The sequence below is a fragment of the Rousettus aegyptiacus genome, unplaced genomic scaffold, assembly GCF_014176215.1.
Source record: "Rousettus aegyptiacus isolate mRouAeg1 unplaced genomic scaffold, mRouAeg1.p scaffold_m13_p_14, whole genome shotgun sequence".
NCBI classification, from domain to species: Eukaryota; Metazoa; Chordata; class Mammalia; order Chiroptera; family Pteropodidae; genus Rousettus; species Rousettus aegyptiacus.
Genome location: NW_023416289.1, coordinates 6,296,686 through 6,305,644, shown reverse-complemented (window position 1 = coordinate 6,305,644; position 8,959 = coordinate 6,296,686).

The window sequence follows — 8,959 nt, the reverse complement described above, 5'->3', positions numbered from 1 at the left end:
TATTTCCATCTCAGCTGATAAAATTTAATCATTCTTATTTAAATAGAAATCAGAATTAATGCGGGTTTTAGAGAGAAGGAATAATAAACGAATCGCACTATCTTTATTTCCGAGCTCCTGGCATGTATTGTCTATTCAGAATGGAAATGCTAGCAGTTTTTGTGTTATTTCCCTGCCTCGGACTTGCATTCCAAAGTCTTCAAAAAATAATGAGCTATTGCTTTTCTCAAATATTTATTTATTTATTTTCAACTCTGCGTTAACCGAAGTGGCTTCCACCCTCCTTGCTAGTGGGACGAGCAGGGCTTTGTGTGTGTGACGGGGACACGACTCGAACTGGAGTCAAGCATGGCGCGTACTTCACGCTGCTTCTCCTGGAGTGGCGATGGGTTTGGACCGAACCGTTCGCGTCTTCATGCCTGGGTCCCTTGAGACCAACCGTGGGAAGTGAGGAGGCAGCCGGTGCGGACGGGGTGTGTAGCTGGCTTTGGAGCAGAACCGTGGTGCTGCTCGGGGTCAAGTCCAGAGCTGAGCCTCTCGTTAGAACAGTCACAGCTTTGTATGAGGAGTTACTGGCCGTTTAGTTCAACCCACTCATCTCGTGGGCGAGGAAGTTGAGGACCAGGGAGCGGAAGTGACGAGCTGCCTGTCACCGTGATGCAGTCAGGTCTCCGGACCCCGGCCTGGCATTCTTTGGTTTCGTGTGACCCTGTTAGCCCAGCTTACACCTGGAGTGGATGCGACGCACCACCATTTGGTTGGACTCTGTCTATGTATTTTGGGTTAAAGCCTCAAACCAAATCCATTCAAGTTCAAACACTTCCGCATCCATAAAATAATGAAAGCAACTAAAGCAACCTTAGTTTCCCCCAGGATTTCCTCCTTTAAATAACATTTTGTAAAAAAAAAAAAAACTGAATATGTTTACATTTAAATATAAAAGGAACAACCACATTTGTCCATGATTTCACTATATAGCTAACATTAATAAGATAAAATAATTCTAATTAATAAAATTTATCCATCATTTGCTATGTTCCAATCACTTTACTGTACTATCACATTTAATTTATACACGATCCCAATGAGGTGTACCGTTTTTAGCCCCATTTTACATAGGAAACCAAGGGGCAGAGGGGTCGGACAATTTTCCCAGGGTCACCCAGCCAGCAAGGGGCAGAGCCAGAATTCTAACATGGCAGTCTGGCTTTAGACCCAGCCTCTTGACTAACCAGGATTTCATACAGACTCAGAAACGTGGATTCTTAATGTAGCCAGCACTTAGATCTTACCTGAATTTTAAGTTTTATTTCATCTTCAGACTTTATTATGCATCCCACTGTTTCCATGGACATACAATCTACCCCCTGATCCAAAGTAGGAATTCGGCCCCATTAAAGTCAGTTGGAGTAAACAGTTTGATTTGTTATAAAAGGCATTTTGGACTCAGTTTGACTCTATTGCTTTTGACTTTGTTATGAATTTCAGTTTGGGTTAAGGGTGTATCAGACTTCAAAACATCTGGTTAGGTCATTTAAGAACCTTCCTGAGACTTCACAGCCCCTTAAGACTTCCTTTCAAATTTATACATTTCCTCTGTCACCACGCTCTTACAAATGCTTTAAGAAACAATGAAACAATGCTTTATTCATTTGAGAAAATGTATAGAAGACCTCCTTAATCTGGTATCAATGGGAATAAACTGTTTCACATGAGTAAAATTTCAAGAGAACTAAACCTCAGAGGCTTAAGAGCTGGAAAATATTTTTCTCAATAGTTTTTGATAGTTACACATTTCTTTTTGTGTGTTTTATTCATTTCTTGATAACCCGGAGCTACGACTATAATCATTAATAATATGTGTTCTAGTGAGCGTCTTCTGGGAGAACGTTTGGGATCTGGACTTCCAAACAAATGCCACTGCCACTTTGTAATAATGTCCCCTAAATTATTTAGCACTCTTAAATCTTAAGCTAGAAGCAGGATGATATAACTTGATGACAATGCCCTGTTAGCATCTTGATAGTGCAATTGACTGTTAGAAATGTGAGTAGGAGTTAAGGGTTGATGAACTGTTATGGACAGTCTGGCCCATGTCCTCTGAGGCACGACCATTCCCGGTTGACGTTCCCTGAAGGGACAATACTTGTCAGTTGTCCTGTGCCATTGCCATGATCTCTGCTGCGGCCACTGTGCCCACCCTGACCTGGATCCTCCGGGCTTCCTGGCAACCATGACGCCACCATCCCCCTACTTGGCAGCAGTCAGGTGGCTTCTACTTCTTCACAGAATCAAGGCTGCCATGGATACGGCTTCACCTCTCTGAGTACCAGGCAAGTACCATGAATTGGATTTGATCAGTGGCTCCAAACCCAGATGCAGGGTTCAGAAACAAAAATAAATAAGAACGACGCACATTGCTTGCATGTTAAATAATACTTCAAAATAATCTTCCCTTTCCTGTAGAAATTCACTTGCTTTTTTTTTTTTTTTTTTTGATGAAATATATCACCCTCTCTGCCTAGCTTTCATTGTCCCAGTGAGAATACAGACAGGAGAACGAGAAGTAGGTCACGTTCCTCTTTACTGTAAGAACAACAGCACAGGTGTGATGACACACAGCAAATGACACCAGCCTCCACGTTGGAGGCAATAGAGAGCGGTGGGGACTGTGGTTAGCTGGAAGGCAGAGCGCACACGGGGTTAAGGGAGATATGTCACACAGCTCTTAGCTCTCTCCGCCCTCAAAAGAATTTGGAAAATCAGATTTTTAATACAAAATCTTTCCATATTTACTTTTTAAATTAGCATTTATTTTACCTCTAAATTTTTTTTTTTTTTTTTTTAAATCACTATATTGATGAGCACAGTGTGGGCCTTATGGGCCATGTTTGGCTTATGGAATACCGGTTTGCTTCCTGGTGATCACCTGGCCTCTTAGAAGAGTCCCTATGAGCTTCCAGGTGATAATTCAGCACCTCTTGCTCACATCTTTACTCCAGGGATTTTCGGCACTCATACCTTCGGTTTACTCTAACCTAGCAGTCGTTTCGTTCACTGCTTTGCAGTTTCTCCAACAGTTTCAGTTCTGTGTCTTATCTCACCTGGATGGGGAGCTCCTTAGGGCCAGGACAGACACTGGACTAGATTCTAGGGAGCATTGTTAGCTCGAGAGGCCCCAGTCCCTACCTTTGAAAGGGGAAAATGGGAAGGTATGTAAATGACCTGAACAGAGGGTTCCACGGGAGGTCCAGCCCAGTGACAGGCCCATCAATCAGCAAAAGCATCTCCTGCTCAAGTCTTTCCACGATGCCAGTCATTATCTCTAGATGTAGCTCCATCGTCGCTTGGCTGGACCACTGCAGATGCCCCCTGATGGGCCCCTGGAGTTACTCGGGCCACTCTAGGTCTTTGAAATTGCTGCAGCCAGAGTGACCTGATGATGTGCCTCTGGCCCCACTCTGCACCCATTAAGGGCTTCTCATCACGCTTTGGAAGAGGCCCCCAGTCCTTAACGGGGCCTGGGAGGACCTGCGTGGTTTGGCCCTGCCCTCTCCAGCCCCATGTCCCATGTCCCCTTTTCTTCTCCAGTTTTTGTCCTTCAGTTTCCGCAACGCACGATGCTTTCTCCCATCAAACCGTAAAGAAGAAACCATATTTTCTTTGCATGCAATTCCCAGTAGAAACAGGCCTGTGAAATATTAAAGACTGAATGTGGAACATGGGAAGTAGTATATTATTTGGTAAATTATTATCGTGACAAAAGTAGTACTATTTAATACTTACATAGTGTTAACTCTGTGCTAGGCACTGTTCCAAGAAACTTACTTATATCATCTCAGTTTACCTGCGTGACAATCCAGTGAGGAACTGTCACCCTCCCATTTTACAGATGAGGATCCGAGGCACAGAGAGATTAAGTAATTTCACTCAAGGTCGCACAGCCAGTGAGTAGCGGAGCTGGGATTCAAACCCCCTCCCGTGTGGACTCGCCACCTCCCCTTAATACATCCCCCGAGCGCACGATCTCCAGTTCTGTGCCGCGCAGCCTCTTCCGAAGTGTGAAGAATATTAAATGAAAAGATACAGGCATGCGTCCGCGGATCCGTTCTTTCTGCAGGTCCGTAAGCATCTGTTATGAATGAGGCCCTCTGTGTAGGGAATCTAAAGGCAAAAATAGCAATTCCTTCCCCTTGTACAGTGTTTTAGAAAGTATTTCCTTGATGGTCCAATGATCCTATTTACAGATGTGGACACCCGAAGGTTAGGGAACTTACATGCTTTTTTACAAGGTCCCACGATCAGAAATAGAACAAGTTAGAATCAAAACCTGGTTGTTCTGACCACAGGCCTAGTGTTATTTTCACCCTAACACACTTATTTATAAAACCAGAGATCAGACGTACAGACTTGTGAAAGGAATAAATCAGGATAGAAGCGCTTGGTGCTTTTATAGAGCGTATTAAATACCACAGGTAGATACGGATTACGGTTATGTAACGGACTGGACGCCATCATCCTAACGAAAGTCCTCACCCCTTTTAGTAGCTTACCTGGAGAGGTGTGGGAGTTGTCTTAAAAGAGCAAACAGAAAACATCTTGTGAAATGCGCTACTATATCATCTCCAATTTCCTTGAGAAGAAAGTACCAACCGAACCTCGCAGTAAGATCTGGAAAGCCCTGTTGGCCAGTTTATAAAAATAATTTCAGGCCCACGTTTCTCTCTCTTATGGACTGGCTTGCTCACTAGAAAAAGGTCGCCCTTTTGAAATGAGCTCTCATTAAAATGCTCGGTTAGTGACATCGATAAGTTTATCCCTTAGAGAAGGCAAGCATGCTGGGGCTACATAATGACACAGGCTTTCGGTGTTCTTAAGGCATTGATTAACCCTCACCTGCCAGAAATCATTAGCAAACGGATTGCTGTTTTCCGATAGTTTTGAAAGGAGGCTAAGTTTTAGTAAATAATCATTGGCTGCCGTCCCAAGGGGAAAACCAAACGGGAGCAGTACTGAAACGCCACGTCGGCTTCTGTTTGAGCGGGGGTATTTAAGAAGGAATGGGGATCGCATTCCATGCAGCTAATTATAGGATAAGTGTGCCCACTTAACCAGGCAGCGAGCATGTCAGCTCCGCGAAGCGCCTTCGCGCAATATACATTTTCTCTTCTCTGGATAATTAACGGGATCAAACTATTACTGTCAGATTCGAGGGGAAAATTAACACATTATCTTAATTGTCTTTTCTACTCAGGTACAATGCATTAACATTTCAAAAAGGGCTCATCTAAGACGTTGGGATTTTAAACCACGATTCCTCAAGTTGCCCTTAATCCCTTTTCAAACTTTGATCTGCTGTTGTGATATCTTTGGATTCTGGTTTCTCTGTTTCACTTTTGAACTATTTGGGAATTGTAATAGAGGCCAAAGTGGTGCTCTGGACCCATCTTCACTGCCTCAGAGAGCCGCCTGCTAAATTTTCAGAAACGTTTTGAACTGGGTTAGACAATGCTATTATTTAAAAGTTAACTATGCATTTACAATGAAAGAAATGATCTCAAGGCAAAAAAGATAAAAACTTGAAACTCGTCACTTTCTAGTTGTCCCGCATTTACAATTATCCGGGTGATTGAGTTTATCGTATGTCTATGGTGGAAGAACTATGTAATGGTGCCTGGTTCTTTTTTTTTTTCCAGCTCTGCATTCAGTGACATTAACTCGGTGGCTTGACATCAGCCATGGTGGGGATATCTACACTGTAGGAATTGGCAAGGACTACGAATCAGGGCTTTGTTGATTGTCTAGACTAGAATTGGCAAACTATAGCTTGTGGGCTAGATGCCTGTTTTAGTAAATAAAGTTTATTGGAAAAGAGCCGTGCCCGTTTGTTTACATATTATCTCTGACTGCTTTGTGCTATAGCAGCAGAATTTTGTAGTTCCTAAAGAGACGGCATGTTTGGAAAGCCTAACATATTTATTCTTTGGCTTTTTACAGAAAAGCTGCTGACCTCTGGTCTGCATTTAAAAAGTGGTAGAGAAAATAATTGATAATGCAGCTGCAACTTACGAGTGTATGGAGTCTGTAGCTGTTATATTTGTGACTAGCTTGTGCTGCCAAAGAAGCCAGGCATATCCGTTTTCAGGCATGGCTGTATCTAGGATGTCATTGAATCTCTCATATTTGCTTCTTTTTTTAAACTTTATTTTCAGGCGAGGTTTACCATGATATAAAATGGCTTCTCAAAGCCCCTGACTTAATATTCTAACTATAGTGTAGTAAGTGCAGCTAAGAAAGCATCACTCTCACAGTAGTTGCAACAACATCAATCTTGTGTGTTGTATTAACTTGCCATGGGTCATGTGACCATTATGAACCAATCACAGAGCTGGAGCACCCTGATTGGTTAAGCCTAAGACATAGGCCCATTCTTGGAGCTTGGGGGTTTGGTTAGCGATGGTCCTACCCGAATGCCCTAAGTGAGAGGGAGGAAGTGTGATTATCTAAAAGGAAACTATTGGAGAACAGGGATACTCTGATCCTTGGATACTGGGCAGGCAGGAGCAACAGATGTCCACTATAAACATGATCTAAGCCCTTGCTCCTCAAAGAGTGGTCCAAGGGCCAGCATCATCTGGAAGCTTGTTAGAAATGCAGAATCTCAGGTCCCTTCACAGACCTTTCAAACCAGAATCTGCATTTTGACAAGATCCACAGGTGATTTGTATGCATATTGTGATACAGGAAGTGCTGCTCCAGGCCAAACTTTTCATTCTGCTGGAAACCAAGTCTCAGACACTTTTTTCCAGTGTCATCCAGGTTAAGTGCTAATACTTTTCCAACGAGAACTCAGCTCTGAGCTCCAACCCATTGTCCTCTCTGGTACCCCTAGTACACCTGCCAACATATGATCCCCTAAACCAAACTGCTGCAGGTGCTCTCCCCGGCTTCTTAGGCTGAAGCCGTCTTGAATTCTATACCCTGTCAGGAAAAAGATTTAAAGGTAAGACCAGAAAAAAAATAATTCCCAGTGTTTTCAAAAACGAAAACGCTGCCTGCCTTCAGCCTTCCATTGGCAAGAAATACAAAGCTAAACTTCCCAACTGTTATTTACACACACATTGCTGCTGTTACATTAGTTCCCACTAGCTGGTCTTGTTTTTATGTTGGGCTAACACTAAATCCTATGTATTTTCTCCATCATCATCATCATCATCATCATCATCATCATCACAACAATGGCAGTGCTCTTTCCCATTCTCGGAGCCGGAGTGGAAAGACACCAGTGTGAGGCCGCTCCCACGTTTCCTTACGCATTGACATCAGGAATGACACACATGGTTAACAGATTTTCCACATGTTTTTCTTCTTGGCTGACATCTCCCCCACTCAATCAGAGTGGAGCCTGTGATCAGAGAGAGTGTTGATTGACTGCTTAGAGGGCATGAGCCTCCATGAAAACACAGGAATGACAGTTGATATAAATATCCTGACACTTTTTTCTGATTCTTCCCCCTCCCTTAAATTCCCACTTTTATTTTTTCTTTGAGTTTAAAATTAATATTTTCTTTGTGGACATGTAATATCCCGGCATGCCTCAGAGCTCACTCAGGCAGCTTATTAGCATTCCCTCCCTAATTGGATCTCTTCTCTGTGACCCATGTGGAATTCTCCTGCCATGGGTTTCTAATCGATCTGATGTCAAAAAATAAGAATAAAGACCATCTCCCCAAATTACGTAGTGTAATATGTTGTTTCCTTTAGTAGAATAACCACAAAGATTCAGACATACGCTGATGTGATTTGGGGGGGGGGGCAGGTCTACAAAGTTCCAGTGATTTGGGTGATTTGGGCAAACAGACCCTCTCTCATTTGTCCACATTAGTTGGCTACTCGTGGCTGTTTCGTTCTGACCTGGAGGGGTTTTGGCTGCTTCCAGCGTACAGGGCAATAAATGACGTCGTTTCCTCTGGAACAACATTAAAAGCTGGAAAGATTTTCATATGTGTGATTTTCCCACCGATAACATTTTACTTTCTGGACATCCTGGAGTGGAAGGAAGATTATACACTATGGACAGAGGTGAAATTATTATTTTTTTTTTTCAGTTTATGGTCTCAGAAATCTGTCATAATTATGTAGTACCTATTTCCAAAATCTACTTCAGCAACCAGAGGAGACCGGTGAAACACTCTCTTTTAGTCATCCAGATAATTCCACCTGGCAGCGGGCTGACCCCGAGCTCTGTCAACATCCACCTAAGACCTTATGGAATTCAGAATTCTTCCCAGCTGGGCCCTGGGAACGGAATTGGCGATGACGCCATTCTTTTCCCGGCCCTGCGCTCGTACCCAGGGTAGAGCCTCCCCTTTCTCATGTTAGTCCCTGCTCCATCACGTGGTTCCTCCGAGTCTGTTCCCCAGTGGTGCCGTGGACCCTGAGTGCCAGGGGACTCTGTCACCATAAGGCAGACCTTAGGTGCCTTCTGAACGTGTGTTTCCTAGGCTTACCCACTCCTCCCGAGAGCGCGATGAGGCAACCTATCCGCGTTCCCTGATAGCAGGGGCTCCCATGGCCCCCTGCTAGCAAAATTCTTAACTGCCTCCTCGCCCCAACCCCAGTCCCAGGGTTTTTAACAAATATCTCTGACTCCACCTTTGCTTCGAAGCCATGGAAACAGGCCAGGTCAAGATCTCTGCATTCGAACCCGAATGCTGACTGTCTTGCTCTTTGACCTTGGGCAGTTCCGTTCATTTCCTCAGGCCTCGGTTTTCCCCATCTGTAAAACGGAAGGCAGTGGCCAAGGTCTAGGTTAAATTCAAATCCCAAACATGAATCCACTTTAAGAAAAGATGAGCAGACACCTGAATTTAGAACATGGATTTTTCCCTCCTCCGAAAAGGTTCCAACTACTGTACATCTGTAAGATGCAAAATCTGACCGGGCTTCAAAAGCAGTT